Source organism: Haliotis asinina, chromosome 10, assembly GCF_037392515.1.
Source record: "Haliotis asinina isolate JCU_RB_2024 chromosome 10, JCU_Hal_asi_v2, whole genome shotgun sequence".
NCBI classification, from domain to species: Eukaryota; Metazoa; Mollusca; class Gastropoda; order Lepetellida; family Haliotidae; genus Haliotis; species Haliotis asinina.
In genome coordinates, this window is record NC_090289.1 from 48975394 (window position 1) to 48992440 (window position 17047).

The 17047-nt window shown below is 39.4% G+C and overlaps 1 long non-coding RNA gene across 1 annotated transcript; it reads right to left on the bottom strand.

The window, feature by feature from the left end:
- Window positions 1-9496: 9496 nt before the first annotated feature.
- On the bottom strand, window positions 9497-16665 carry LOC137297719 (uncharacterized). Its single transcript, XR_010957697.1, has 5 exons — window positions 16548-16665; window positions 15496-15552; window positions 14494-14632; window positions 12025-12163; window positions 9497-10263 (listed from the first exon to the last, which is right to left on the bottom strand). It is a non-coding gene; the product is annotated as an uncharacterized lncRNA (long non-coding RNA).
- Between the last annotated feature and the right edge of the window lie 382 nt (window positions 16666-17047).

Genomic DNA, 17047 nt, shown 5'->3' on the forward strand with positions numbered 1-17047 from the left:
ATATCTTGCTCTCAGTGGCTGACCAGCAATGGGAAGCAAAACTAACACTTTCTCACCACAAGTGAAATTTCTCTCTTTTGACTTTTTGTCATAGTTAAGCTTAATTTTTTTCTTGTGAAACTTTCAAGTTTCTTCTAACCAACTCACTTGCTTTTAAGAGTCTATCCCTAAATGTAAACACATAGTCTAAGAGATTGATCTCGGGTCTGTCATTGAGCCTTTGTTCTTTTAAGTGTTTTAGTGGCCCACGCACACTGTGACCAAATACAAGTTCAAAGGGGCTAAACCCTAAACTTTCCTGAACTGACTCTCTGACAGCAAACAACAACAAATGCACACCCTCATCCCAATCTTTCTCTGTCTCAAAACAATAAGTCTTGATCATATTTTTCCAAGTTTGATGAAATCTTTCTAAAGCTCCCTGTGACTCTGGATGATAAGCACTAGACTTAAATTGCTTAATACCTAACTGGTACATAGCTTGTTGAAACAACTTAGACATAAAGTTTGAGCCCTGATCAGACTGAACAACATCTGGCAAACCAACTAAGGTGAAAAACTTGATTAAAGCTTTGACAATTACAGGAGCAACAATCCTACGAAGCGCAATTGCTTCAGGAAATCTGGTAGAAGCACACATGATTGTGAGTAAATACTGATTACCAGACTTAGTCTTAGGTAGTGGACAAACACAATCAACAATAACTCTACTGAAAGGTTCCTCAAAAGCCGGTATAGGTTTCAAGGGAACGGAAGGAATTTTCTGATTTGGTTTTCCAACAATTTGGCATGCATGACAGGTCTTACAAAATTCAGCCACATCATGTCTCAAACTGGGCCAAAAGAAATGTGCCAAAATTTTCTCACGGGTTGTGTTTACACCCAAATGACCTGCCATGGGACTTTCATGTGCCAATGAAAGTACATGTTTTCGAAATACTTTCAGTACCACAATTTGATGGTACAATTTCCATTCATCCTCCACAGGAACATCTGGCGACCTATATTTCCTCATCAGAACACCATCCTTGTAGTAGTAATAACAAACTGGAACCTTGCCAACCTCCTCAAAAGAAACAGCCTTGCTAGCCAACTTCTGCACTACAACATCCTCACTCTGTGCACTAATAAGCTGCTCTCTGGAAAGAATGTGTTCACCACCTGACAAACCATCTGACTTATCAAGAAGTCCTGAAGTGCTACTACTCTCTGAAGGTAAGTCCTCTGTCTCCACCTCACACAAAGAATGATCCATGAATGTACCTGACAAATCATAAATGGTATCATTCTGCAAAGAAGTCTTGGAAGAAATGCCTTTCGACATTGAACGAGTCACTGCACAAGAGGGAAAAATACCCGGAAATTCATCCTCCAACTTTTCAGTACTAACTGAACTCTCCGGAAAAACAGTGACAATAGGATCAACGCCAACTTTGGGCCCCATAAAATCATTACCGACCATAAAATCGACACCCGGAACTGGGAGAGAGTCAAGAACACCACCTGAAAACAGACCTGAGGTCAAATTCACAAAATGGAGAGGAGCAGAAAAATTGCCACCTATACCCTGAAGCAAAACATCTGAGTTAGCTGAAGACTCATCACAAAAAGGCAAAATATCCTTCAAAATCAGATACTGAAGAGCTCCAGTATCCCTCAAGATAATAAGGGGCGTGGGGTAGAATTATTTCCCATAAGTGACACAGAACCCTTATACACAAAGGGCAAAAACTCCTTCCGAACTACAGAATCTGGAGACTTACTCTCACAGACAAAACTCTCCTCAGAACCACCTGGAAAGAAAGGCTTAGGTGCGATGGACACAAAGGCATTTGTGGAACCTGTAGCCTGATTTTTAAACTGGAGTTTGTAACATGCACACACCAAATGACTTGGCTTCTTACAATACGCACAAACAGGATCAGAACCACTGGTAGTCTTAGGCTTAGACTGAAAAGTATGTGACTGCTTGCCACTAGAATTTGAACCTGTTCTAACACCACTGTAACCTGCATGTCCTGAAGCCTTAACCGGGGAAAGGCCCTTCAGGCCAGAGAACTTTGTATTACCCGGAGACCAAAAAGAACTCTTGTGAGTCAAACAATAATCATCTGCCAACATTGCTGGCTTATGTAAGTCATCAACCTTTTGTTCATCCAAATAAGTCTTAAGGTCAGCATGAACACTCTGCTAGAAATCTTCCATCAACACTGTCTCAAATCATCAAAATCTGTGACTTCCTTTAACCCACACCACCTATCAAACAATGTTTCCTTTTCTCTAGCAAACTCTACAAATGTCTCATTGTCCCTTTTGTGAGCATTTCTGAATTTCTGACGATAAGCCTCAGGCACTAACTCATAAGCTTTCAAAAGTGTACTCTTCACACAATCATAATCTGAGCTTTGCTGTACTGACAAAGCTGAATAAGCATCCTGAGCTTTACCCTTCAAACCAGTTTGCAGTAACATAGTCCATGACTCTTTAGGCCACTTGAGATTTTCAGCAACTTTCTCAAAATGTAGAAAATATTTGTCAACTTCTTTCTCATTAAAAGGAGGTACAAGACTAGCATTCCGTGCAATGTCAAAAGTGGAAGAATCTGAGGAATGAGAAGGGTTTTCAAGTTTTTTCAACTTAATTTCTCTATCAGTTGCCAATTTTTTCAGTTCTATTTCTCTCGCTATTTCTTTCTCCATCTCAAACTTTTTCAATTCCCTTTCTTCTTTTTCTCTTTCCTTCTCCATCTCAACCTTTTTCATTTCCAACTCTTTCTCCATTTCAAACCTTTTCAATTCTAATCTTTTTATTTCCAACTGGTCTGAACATTCGTCTGGCACCATTTCCAAAACACCATCTTCAAAAATTCCCTCATCAATGTAATGATTCAACACTATTTTCAAAACAAAATCTGAAATTTCGTCATTGCAGGTTTGAGATGTGAAGAAATTTGCAATAAATCTGACTTCCTCAACTGACTAATTGTCTCAAAGTCAGGGGACAACAATTTGCTGGTTCAACAATTAACTTGTTGCAAAATTGCAGAAATTTCGAATATATTTCACGAAAGGTCAAATGTCAAATGAATTCTATCCCGGACAAGCCCCCAATTTTGTTACAGTTAAGAATTTACCGTGACAACAGTTTAAGAAATCCCCTTGTAAACCAGCAAAACAGAACAAAGACAAGTTGTTTACGTTCAAATTCTATAATTATTATACCACGAGAGATCGATTGACCAAGGAGTCATTTACGTCAAGCGTTTTACAAAGACGAACACTTACCTGTTTTCATTTTCTTCTCCTAACGCTCCCAGATCAACAAAGGCAGGATATTGTAACATGACCGTTGACACCTACATACCAAATCCTTTGAAGTGTTTCAAATGCCAGAAATTTGGTCATGGTGTTAGTACTTGTACATTGTCCATTGTATGTGCTCACTGTGGTGAGAAGACACATACAACAGAAGATTGCGAGAGTACTTTTAAGAAATGTTCCAACTGCTCGGGTGCTCACTCCAGTTTGGAAACAGCATATGGAGATCAACAAGATCAAATTTACTCAAATCATTACTTTCTCTGGTGCAAAAAAGATTGTCTTAGGTTCTGAGATTAAGGAAACGCATGCTTCCATATGCAAAAAAAAACACCGTCTGATAAAACCCCTACAGTAACCACGTCATCTGCAAGCTGTCACACAAACATAAAACCGAATCTCCTACGATGCTACCGCCTGTAATATCTACACAAACTGTGGAACCACTTCCTCACACGCCCCAAACCCAATCAGAACCAACGTCTGCTTGTAGCACATCTTCTCAGGCATCTCAAATGACTCAGTCTAACAGAAACGTTCAACCAGTTGTCAAAAGCAAAGCCAAACCGAAACCAGATTCTTTCAAAAAGCAAAGTGACAGGGTCCCAAAGGGGTCAGGTGATAAGATCAGATTATTTAACAGATACGGATCAGTTGAGGACATGGACGTGTCTGAAAACGTCCATTCTAGGGCACATAGCTTGCCGCCCTCGAAAAAGGTACGGGGTAGATTCCCTATTAATCCACCTAAAAGATAGGTCCATCTCAGCATATCGTGCAGTGGAACTGTAGAGGACTACGAACAAATGTTAATGAAATACAATTTTTAATCTAGGATTTAGCACCATCAGTGTTCTGTCTGCAGGAGACATATCTGAAACGGACAGATAACTTTAGTTTACGTCAGTTTGAAGCGTATCATTATTTTTTCCCCTCCAGGTGATAGGGCCGCTGGGGGTTCCACTATCCTTATACGACGGGATGTTATTCACAGCCCTGTTACACTTAAAACTAATCTACAAGCTGTTGCTGTGCGACTGACTCTGAGAGTAGCAATTACACTATGCTCTCTGTATATTCCGCCTTCTTCAAAACTAGAACAGACTGATCTTCAATCACTCTATGACCAACTCCCGAAGCCATGTGTTATTATAGGTGACCTAAACGGTCACAACCCATTATGGGGCAGTACTAACACTAATACTAAAGGCAAAATACTTGAAGATTTCATTTCAAATGAGCACCTATCTGCACCCTTCAACTGGCACTTATTCTTCTCTAGATTTATCTCTTGCAGATTCTAACCTCCTCAAAGAATTTGATTGGTCTGTTCATAATGACCTTTGTGGAGGTGACCACTTCCCAACTATCCTCTCAGAAATTACTCCATCTGATTCTCCATCGTTTACGAGATGGATTTTTTCGAAGGCTAACTGGTCTTTATATCAAACTATGTGTGAATCAAAACTGCGACCTGAGTGTTTCAGTGATATAAATGATCCCATTCAAACTTTTTCTGACATTTTAAATGAAATAGCTGGTTTAATGTAAATTGTAGACAGGTCAGAAAAGCTAGGGAAAAGGCAGAACATTATTTTCGCCGTCATCCAACAGTGGATGATTTTAATATTTCCTGTCGTGGTAAAAATATGCATACAATTGAACGGCAACCGCAGCTATGTTTAAACAAAATAAATAAATGGTGTCTTGAAAACATCTTTAAATTTTCTAAATCCGAAACGAATTGGACACATATTTGTAGACAGTATAAGCCTCATAAGGACCCAGAATTATCTTTAAATGGCACCCCTATCAAAGTTGTAAAGGAGGCCAAGTTCTTGGGTTTAATTTTCGACTCTCATTTAACATTCTTACCACATAGTAAATCCCTTAAAGCTAAATGCCCGAAGGCACTAGATTTGTTAAAAGTTGTTTCAAATTCAAAATGGGGAGGGGATGAAGCTAACATCCTTCCCTTATACAGATCATTAGTACGATCTAAACTTGATTATGGCTCCATCGTATATGGTGGAGCCTGTAAAAGCAACCTGAAACTTCATGATTCTATCCACCACCAAGGTCTAAGACTTTGTCTTGGGTCCTTCAGAACCTCACCTGTTGACAGTCTCTACGTTGAAAAATATTTCTTGTAAACATCCACTTTTAATTGAAATTATTGAATTGTATAATAATCTTGCTATTGGCCATCGTCTTTTGTTGGTTACCCAGCCACGTAGGCATTTCTGGTAACGCAATGGCCGATCTTCCTGCCAAGGCAGCACTCAACAAATCTGTGACACCACTTCTTATTCCGTACACTGAATTTAAGGCTACCATTAGATGGTATATCCGTGATCTGATGCAGAAGAAGTGGGACACCCAAGTGGGTGTAAATAATTTACATGCAATGAAACCATCTATTGGGTATACCCACTTGGGTTGTCAGTCCATATTTGAAGAGGTCATTTTGCGGCGATGTCGTATTGGCCATACACGATATACGCATAAATACCTTTTGAAAGGTGAGGATCCTCCGTTCTGCATCCCTTGTGATGAAAGAATCACAGTCAAGCATATCCTGCATGACTGTGTTGAGTATTCCATCACATGGGATCAGTATTTTAATTCACGAACAATGATGGATCTTTTTACTAATACCAGCTCTTATTTAATTATTGTATTTTTAAAAGAATTATATTTGTTATCAGAATTGTAAATAGATAAATATTTTATTATTGGTAGTCTAGATTAATAACTGAGATTGTTAGTGGCTGTGCCGTCGAGGGGGGTTGAAGTATTGTAAAAGTATTGTCCTCCTGAGAGGGTACGTAAGTCCCAAAACGTTAGATGTAAATTTAAATCTACCAGGTTTTCAATCGTAGTATTCTTGTTGTTTTAATTTTGGTTAGCATTTTGTACACTCGCCAGCAGCTGAAGGGAGGGTGTAAATCCAGCTAGGGTCCATGCAGGTAACAAAGGTACTGTAAGTCCCCATGGTCCCTAGTATGGTGATCTACCTTCTGTTGTTGGCGATCTATAGCCTGTTTTCATATTGTATTGTCTAAATAGTGATATTAGTTTTAACTTTTCATGCTAGTTTTAATTGAAATTGTGATATTCTCGTTGTTTTACTGTACTTCGTTGACAGATTTTTACAATATGCATATATTTCATTTAAGTGTTCATTTAAGTGTTCTCGTCACGCTATGGCTGAGATATTGCCGATGTGACGTTAAATATTAACTCACTCACTCACTCTAAAACACCTAATTGCTGTTGTATGCTGATATTATTGTTCTCATTGTGAACACGGGAGAAAAGTAACGAAAGCCCCTAGAGAGTCTACATCAGTGGTCTAACAAGTGGAATTCAACAGTGAACAGAGAGAAAAGCCAACATTATGCACTACAGAACAGCTTAAACACCTAGATCTAATATTCAGTACAAATGTGGAAATGTTGATATTGACTACTGTTCAGAATATTTATATCTTGGTTTGTGGATTAATGAATATTGTGACTACAAGAAAACATTGAAAGAAACATGTAATGCAGCAAGCCCATCACTTGCAGTTATTTTCAGCGAGTTCAATCATCTGGGAGGTTTACTCCATGCAGTGTATACAAAGCACATGTGTGGCATTAATATGTGTACAGAAATAGGTTTCATCCAGAAAAAAGTGTAAGGGGTTGTGAAAAACATCCCCCCAATGTAGGTGCAAGAGTAGAGACGGGTCGTAATAGAGAAGACAGGACACCATGACTTAAATTGAAGTTTTCGAAGATTCTTAAAATCTTTACCCCTTGAGAGACTTCTGTGTGGGCCATAGTTCAGAAGTGGTTATATACAACAAAAACCTTTAAAGATTCGACATTCATTCAAGTTTAAGATTATTGTCTTCGGAACAACCGTGCTAAATGTCTCTATACATGACTTACAAGTGACAGAAATGGACCTTAATGGCAGGCCTTACTGGAAATTAACTGACGTAATTATCCGAATTGATTAACAACCACCAACATATGGTATCTTCCCTTTACACAAATTAATTGCTAATTATATGATATTCAAAATTATATTTACATTTTCAAAGTTATGGTTGTTTCACATATTCATTGATTGGACCTTAAACTGCTCTATTGTCTAACTGCTCTACGTGTCTATTTAAATGGAAAATCATACTGACTTTATCTGAAAGACGGAATTAACCCAATTAACAGATGTTTGCTCTGTGAAAAATAACCAATATTAACCTAATAGAATACTCTAATCAATTATATTGTTCGCACTGGTCATAGTTAATTTTACAGAGTCCTTTCAGTGACGTGCCCGTGAAGATCCGGGTTAGAATAGAGTTTCAACAGTCCATGTTTGCCATAAAAGGCGACTATGCTTGTCGTAAGAGGCGACGGGTTCGGGTGGTCAGGCTCGCTAACTTGGATGGCACATGTCATCGGTCCGATGCTCATGCTGTTGATCATTTTAACTTTTGATAGTCGGTTTGCGTCGCAATGGCGTTACTGCTTTTAACTCATAAGTGCTTTGCATTATAAAGTTTATGTAATCTCATGAATTACATGAACAGAGAAGCCAGAATCATATTTGATGCTCTGACGCGTCGTTTTTTTTTAATATTCTGGGAATTCTGACAACAGGAACCATGTAATCCCTATTCATCATTATTGATGAAATGTATTTTGTATTCTTCCTCACTGAATTGTCCAGCTGATGGTGCTTGTTGTTATTACGCGCCCTCTGGCAGCAAGGACGTTGAAGGACGTAGCTAGAGGCACTTGTTTACCGTATGATTTGGAAGGCAATTAGTGATTTAATTAAACGCAATTAATTGACAGGTGAAAGTAGTCATTTTCACACCAAATTACCTCCTGGGATAGTTTGCATTTCCCTTCATTTTAGTGATTATATTTTGTGAAATCAGATTCCACAAAAGAAAAAATTTAACATAATGGAACGTAATATATCGTTATTTGATTGGTCATATAAAGACGATGAAATCTATATTGGGACATTTTGACTTTGCCAATCTACTGGACAGTTTCAATCGAAGGGTACATAGCTCATCCGAAATTGACCTGGGTTTGAGCAACCGCTCTGTCCCATTCCCGGAAACGGGGCAATTCATGATTCAATTTGTACAACCCCAGGGAATGGGCATTAGTTAACCGATAATCCAGATGAGTGACAATATGACTAATGTTTATTCTAACAAAAAAAGTATCTTGATACAACGTAACACATTCAAACAATTAGTAATTTAAAAGTTCGAATGTATTTTTTTAAAGCGGAAATTGAAATTGAGATGAAGTTGGTTATTCATTGACATGTGATTAGGCGATTAAAAGATCAAACATTACAGCGGAAAGTACAACAGCTACTTATTTTCATAATTGATATTACGAAGATGCCAATGCTTAGAACATTTATTTACATCTTTGTAGCACATCCTAGATTGCTCATTACCATACATTGTTGTAGCCCTGACCAGTGCCAATACTGACCAATGTTGCAGGGTTTAACATAATTTTGAGTCCCAGCCGCCACAATATTGCTACTATGTGATAAGCTTCACTTTATTTTCCATGTGCATATGTTGTGGAGATGTTGTATATCCACAGTATCGTCCCTCCTTGTCAGTTACATTGCATTATCGGCTGAACCGAAAAGGGTTTACTTGAACGCACAAAAGGTAGGAGCTAATGAACAATAGATCGACAACTTGAAATGTTGTTGTCTTAACTTGTGAATGCTTTAATATCACCTGAAATATTTTTTGCACTGATCTTTGGATGCAATGGTCTTTTGTATTTCCAGCCCAGTGAATGTGTAAGAGGCGACTAACGAGATCGGGTGGTGGCTCGCTGACGTGGTTGACACATCTCATCGGTTCCCAATTGCAAAGATCGATGCTCATGTTGTTGATCACTGGATTGTCTGGTCCAGACAGTCCATTATTTACAGACCGCAGCCATATAGATGAAATACTACTGAGTGCGGCGTAACACTAAACTCATTCACTCACTCCCAGTGCTTGAGGTGAAGGTAATTATATATTTGAAAAAAATAAACCTTGGATAAGTCAAAGGCTTACATTATTAAGATTTTAGCCAGAGTTCTGATTTAGCCAGTCCCAGAAAAATATTGTGCATAAATGGCCTCCCGACTTTGATTTGTTTATTTCAAGAACGTTCAGGTTCCATCAAATTTGCACTGTACTTGTACACGTTTCCTGATATGATATATCATATAATTAAGTATAAAAATAACAATGCTTCTATCGCCAGTGACACAAGATTCTTCAAGTTTTCCCAGTGAACGCTCCACTTTCCAGCTCTTGTCTGTGGAACGCCCCGTTTTCTATCATTCGTCTGTGAAGATGCCATTGATCGCCCTCACTTTCTATCATTCGTCTGCGGAGATGCCATGGAACGCCTCACTTTCGATCTCTCGCCTGTAGAGACGCCATTGAACGCCGCACTTTCTATCATTCGTCTGTGGAGATGCCATGGACGGCCTCACTTTCGATCTCACGTCTTTAGAGACGCCATGGCACGCCGCACTTTCAGCCTCACACGTATGTAGACGCCACTGACGGCCCCGACTAATTCTCCACCTTTAGCCTATGAAGACGCCACTGGGCGCCCCATTCTCCATCTCTCGTTGGAGAAGAAGCCAGATGTAAGAAAACTGAGACCACTCGTATTTCTACTTAGCTGATATAAGCATAATGAGTTGCAACCTGCTCCCATGATATATTTCTTTTCATTCAAGAAGGCTTTAAAGTTGTCCGCTGACACATGATAAATATATTTTATATTTCATTTTATTTTGCTGTAACAAAGGTTTTCAACACACTTCAACCGACTTCGCGCGAGAAATGTAGTATTACACAATTTACTCCGTTTAGCATCTGAAGATGAGGTATCATCTGAAAATAAAAATTATAGACTATATTATCATCAGTGCAAAAAGGATATAGAATATATCATATCACGTGTGAATATTTGGTTGCAATTTTGTAAGTAGCTTTAGAGACACTATGATTTGAATTATTCATGAAACGGATTTCTCTGTGTGCACGGAAGCGTCAGATGGTTCACTGTAAAACTAGGAGAATGGGGCTCATTTGAGGTTCAATTAAACATTTTGCCATATTAACGCAAGCTGTCATACCACATATCATAAATTCTTACGTCAAATGACGATTTCAATACGTACACCGAGGCAGCCATGCTTAAGTTCGATCGCCGTTTTATGAGCAATTTCCCGAGTGGCATACGTCAGTCCTAAAGCTAAACAGATCGTGGAGAATCAGCGAACGCAATAACAGTAGATTTGTTACAGATGTACGCCTAGATATGAGAACTTCTTTTTTTTAAGCGATGACCATTATCGAAGTCCTTAATGGGTGCACGTAAAGGACCATGTCAGGATAAATACTTCTGTATCGCGGAGTTGTATCGCGGCATTCATGGTATCGCGCAAACAACATTTCTGGTTTTCCGTGCAAGACACGCCCCCTAGAGATGATTTGCATATGTAAATCGACAGTCAGGCGTCACTGGCTTGTTTACTTTTTTTAAACCAGTAGGATGTATCGAATTTCCGTAAGTATTATCCAGCAGAAATATCATCATGAAAGTTTAGACTCTTTTGGAATCAATCTGACCCCCATCCATCAAATATCTGCTGTAATACATTTCACATATTTACATTTGTTTTACATTTCACATATGACCCTTGCCAATTTGAACAATATTGTCTGCATATCATTGTTGCTAGAAGTATAGCGGAAGTGATGTCATGGGCTATATTTTTCCCCGTGGGAATGAATTTTGATGCTTACCGCGATCCGATTGAGTAAATATTAACTGGCTTCGTTTGTCTATTGGCTCTCGCCTAAACACTATCAAAGTACAAGTATTACTTTTTCACAAATGCTCTGAATAAATGTCATGTTAACAGGATTTCACAATAATATAGGCGATTTAAGTTCAAGATAATATTTACGATTACGGATATGTCCAGTCCAGCGATATAGCGAGGTCGCAGGCTAACGGTGACGGGCACATACTGGCTAAATAATCAATCAAGATATCATATCAGATTTTTTACCATGTGGGGCAAATAACAATGGACTCTTGAAACTGCAGACGTTATTTACATTGCCATGGTAAGATTATCTTCAGTCACGAGGATGTCAGATAAATGTCAAACCTGGCTATGAAAAGCTCATAATTGTCAAGGTCTTCAAATCCCCGAGGTCATGAAGTGAATGAATACCAAAACCCAAACTACTCCTCGTCAGAGAATGTCTTTTCAGTGCATGGTTCACCCAGTTTCTCACAGCCAAGCAAATAGGTCTCAACAAAGAAAAAAGTTACGAATCATCCTGTATGCAAGCAAAAGTTGGCAACGGACTCTCCGCGCTTCGGTTCTAAAAATATTTTAATGTCAAAACTAAATATTGTCACCATCATTGGTAGACAGTCATTTGGATCGGGTGGTCAAGCTCCCTGAAATGTCATCATAGATCGATGCTCATGCTTTTCCACACTGATTTATCTGGTTTGGACTAGATTACTAACAAGCCGCCGCCATATAGCTTAGATTTTGCTGAGTGTAAAATAACTGAAGTCACCCATTACAACTGTGTTAACACTACCGTGAGAAGCATTCTGAGACTCACCTGGCTTATCCTTGGCAGCAGGTATATTGACCATCAACTGCTGGAGCATCTAGATTGTTACAGGCATCGGATAACAACATACCACCGCATAGACTTGCCACTAAGTCGTTACGGATACATCGCTGTTGACAAGCGGTCGCTGAAATGAAAACACCCACGACTAAACACTTCGTTCTCTGATTGTAGTCATACCAGTTTACCTCTTACACGAAGTACGCTCTATATTAGATACCTATCGGACAAAGCACGCTCTATCCTAGGTACACCAAACTCGCTCTATGTTAAATACATCTCATACCAGACTCGCTCTATGTTAGATACTTTTCAGACTAAACACGCTATATGTCAGATACATCTCACACGAAGCACGCTTTATGTCAGAAACATCTCAGGCGAATCACGTTTAATGTCAGATACATCTCAGACGAAGTACGTTTAATGTCAGATACATCTTAGACGAAGCATGCTCAACGTCAGATACATCTCAGACGAAGTTCGCTCAGTGTCAGATACATCTCAGACGAAGTACGCTCAATGTCAGATACATCTCAGACGAAGTACGTTCAATGTCAGATATATCTCAGACGAAGTACGTTTAATGTCAGATACATCTCAGACGAAGCACACTCAACGTCAGATACATCTCAGACGAAGTTCGCTCAATGTCAGATACATCTCAGACGAAGTACGTTCAATGTCAGATATATCTCAGACGAAGTACGTTCAATGTCAGATACATCTCAGACGAAGTACGTTCAATGTCAGATATATCTCAGACGAAGTACGTTCAATGTCAGATACATCTCAGACGAAGTACGTTCAATGTCAGATATATCTCAGACGAAGTACGTTCAATGTCAGATACATCTTAGACGAAGCATGCTCAACGTCAGATACATCTCAGACGAAGTACGTTTAATGTCAGATACATCTTAGACGAAGCATGCTCAACGTCAGATACATCTCAGACGAAGCACACTCAATGTCAGATACATCTCAGACGAAGTACGCTCAATGTCAGATACATCTCAGACGAAGTACGTTCAATGTCAGATATATCTCAGACGAAGTACGTTTAATGTCAGATACATCTCAGACGAAGCACACTCAACGTCAGATACATCTCAGACGAAGTTCGCTCAGTGTCAGATACATCTCAGACGAAGTTCGCTCTATGTCAGATACATCTCAGACAAAGTTCGCTCTTTGTCAGATACATCTCAGATGAAGTTCACTCTATGCTAGGTACATCTCAGACAAAGCACGCTCTATCTTAGAGATACATCTCACACGAAGTACGCTCTGTGTCAGATACATCTCAGACGAAGTACGTTCAATGTCAGATACATCTCAGGCGAATCACTATTTATGTCAGATACATCTCAGACGAAGTACGTTTAATGTCAGATACATCTCAGACGAAGCACACTCAACGTCAGATACATCTCAGACGAAGTACGCTCAATGTCAGATACATCTCAGACGAAGCACACTCAACGTCAGATACATCTCAGACGAAGTTCGCTCAGTGTCAGATACATCTCTGACGAAGTTCGCTCTATGTCAGATACATCTCAGACAAAGTTCGCTCTTTGTCAGATACATCTCAGATGAAGTTCACTCTATGCTAGGTACATCTCAGACAAAGCACGCTCTATCTTAGAGATACATCTCACACGAAGTACGCTCTGTGTCAGATACATCTCAGACGAAGTACGTTCAATGTCAGATACATCTCAGGCGAATCACTATTTATGTCAGATACATCTCAGACGAAGTTCGCTCAATGTCAGATACATCTCAGACGAAGTTCCCTCTTTGTCAGATACATCTCAGACAAAGTTCGCTCTTTGTCAGATACATCTCAGATGAAGTTCACTCTATGCTAGGTACATCTCAGACAAAGCACGCTCTATCTTAGAGATACATCTCACACGAAGTACGCTCTGTGTCAGATACATCTCAGACGAAGTACGCTCAATGTCAGATACATCTCACACGAAGTACCTTCAATGACAGATACATCTCAGACGAAGTACGTTTAATGTCAGGTACATCTCAGACGAAGTACGTTCAATGTCAGATACATCTCAGGCGAATCACTATTTATGTCGGATACATCTCAGACGAAGGTCGCTCCATGTCAGATACATCTCAGACGAAGTACGTTCAATGTCAGATACATCTCACACAAAGCTCTCTCTATGTCGGATACATCTGACACGAAGCACACTCTATGCTAGGTACATCTGATACCAAGCTTGCTCTATGTCAGATACATCTCAGGCGAAATGCGCGCAACGTCAGATACATCTCAGATGAAGTTCGCTCTATGCTAGGTACATCTCAGACAAAGCACGCTCTATCTTAGATACATCTCAGACGAAGTACGCTCTGTGTCAGTAAAATAACTGAAGTCACCCATTACAACTGTGTTAACACTAACGTGAGAAGCATTCTGAGACTCACCTGGCTTATCCTTGGCAGCAGGTATATTGACCATCAACTGCTGGAGCATCTAGATTGTTACAGGCATCGGATAACAACATACCACCGCATAGACTTGCCACTAAGTCGTTACGGATACATCGCTGTTGACAAGCGGTCGCTGAAATGAAAACACCCACGACTAAACACTTCGTTCTCTGATTGTAGTCATACCAGTTTACCTCTTACACGAAGTACGCTCTATATTAGATACCTATCGGACAAAGCACGCTCTATCCTAGGTACACCAAACTCGCTCTATGTTAGATACATCTCATACCAAACTCGCTCTATGTTAGATACTTCTCAGACTAAACACGCTATATGTACGTTCAATGTCAGATACATCTCACACAAAGCTCTCTCTATGTCGGATACATCTGACACGAAGCACACTCTATGCTAGGTACATCTGATACCAAGCTTGCTCTATGTCAGACACATCTCAGGCGAAATGCGCGCAACGTCAGATACATCTCAGATGAAGTTCGCTCTGTGCTAGGTACATCTCAGACAAAGCACGCTCTATCTTAGATACATCTTAGACGAAGTACGCTCTGTGTCAGATACATCTCAGACGAAGTACGTTCAATGTCAGATACATCTCAGACGAAGTACGTTCAATGTCAGATACATCTCAGACGAAGTACGTTCAATGTCAGATATATCTCAGACGAAGTACGTTCAATGTCAGATACATCTCAGACGAAGTACGTTCAATGTCAGATACATCTCAGACCAAGATCTCCCTGTCTAACACAGATTAGAATCAAACAAATTTGTCTGAAAAGGATCAGCTGATTTGGATATGGGTTTTATGAACAACCCTCTTGTGCGTCACTGAGGCAGGGTTCGTTATTACCTGCCACGTGATGGACTGATGACCGACACAGCTTTACCCGGCCAATGTTCCAGAGAACAACCACTTTCAAACACTACGGTTAGGCACAGAACAGATGGTAAATTGCGCAAATACGGTCCTACCGAACAACGTCGTGGCGATTTCCGGTCCTGTAAGTGCACCCTGTGTTGGTGAGGCCGCTGGAAGGACATAATACAATAACCTAGGCTATACATTTTCAAATTGTTAACTATATGAGTAGTATGGGTAAATGACAAAAATGTTGTTGAAGATGAATTTCATGTATTCCTGAAGTGTGAACGTTTTTCGGATTTAAGATTAAGATATATTCAGAAATATTTGACTGATTTTGATCCAAATGCCAATTTTATTAATGTTACGAAAACAAGTAATGACTATGTTATAAAAGATGTTAGTATGTTTCTGTACTTTGTACTTCAGCGCACTAGAATTGCTTCTTTTAAACAGCATGTGCACTAAATCCAACACCATATGTAAATGACTGTATGATGGGCCTGTGGCCTTTTACTGAATAAACTTGTCTGTCTGTCTGTCTGTACGGGTACTATAAAGTTTACATAGCTTCGTAACAATGATACAGATGCTGTGACTTATGGATTCATGTATTAATTTCAGCCTAATGTTCCTTAACCCTCGTAAAACTTCACACAGAAAATCAAACCAATTTGATAGTAATTTGTTAAGTAACTTTTCTAGTTTGGAGACAAACGACATGAAACTTTTTCCAGTAATTATCTGACGTTTTCATTTCATTCTGCTTTGAAAGGGATGTTTGATCATGAAGCGTTCTGGATTTAGATTTAGAATCCAACAGTGGACAAATATATATGACTTTTGTAAATTCAGAAGTAGAATGCATGCCAATTAATGTAAGCCTGAATAACACCTACTTACACACACATAACACCTACTTACACACACATTTATGAATCAATATAAACTTCAGTACTGAGAAGTACACTATATTACACGAGATATTCAAATGTATGAAAGGTAATAATCATGTGTTTAGCAAAATATATTAACAGTCTGGCATTGTGAATCATTTGTTTGAATTCCCGTGTACTGAAGTACATTTGAAACAATACATCCCTTACTTTTATGGCTTAGTATACAAAGATTATTTGCTTATTTAAATACATAAGTACGTTACATGGAGCAGAGGTCGCACTGCAGTCGTGGTTGGAGGCGGACAGAGTAACCGCCCACATGACCAGGAATGCACATATCATCATCATCGTCGTCGTCGTTGTCCTCGTCATACTGGTTCGCTGTAATTACATAAAGGAGACTACTAATATAATGCTTATAACTCATACTATTGAGAAAAGATGTAGGTGCGTGTGTGCACTTCTTTTTCACCCTAGTTTCAACGGTCTTATAACGAAATGTCATGACCAAAGTAGTAATCTCTAGGGATGGGCACCCCTGCAACACCACCACCACCACTCCACACACCCCATTACCCATCCATCCGTCTCTGGAGCCGCCTGTGGCGTTGTCTGGACAAAGTGCCATATATTTCAGTCGAAATGCGTATAACGAACAACTATTATAACGAACAACTATTGTAACGAACTGAGTGTCGCTCTGAGTACGTAATAATATACTGACCAGCAAAAGAAACGCAAGTCTGGATTTTTGTCACGTTTT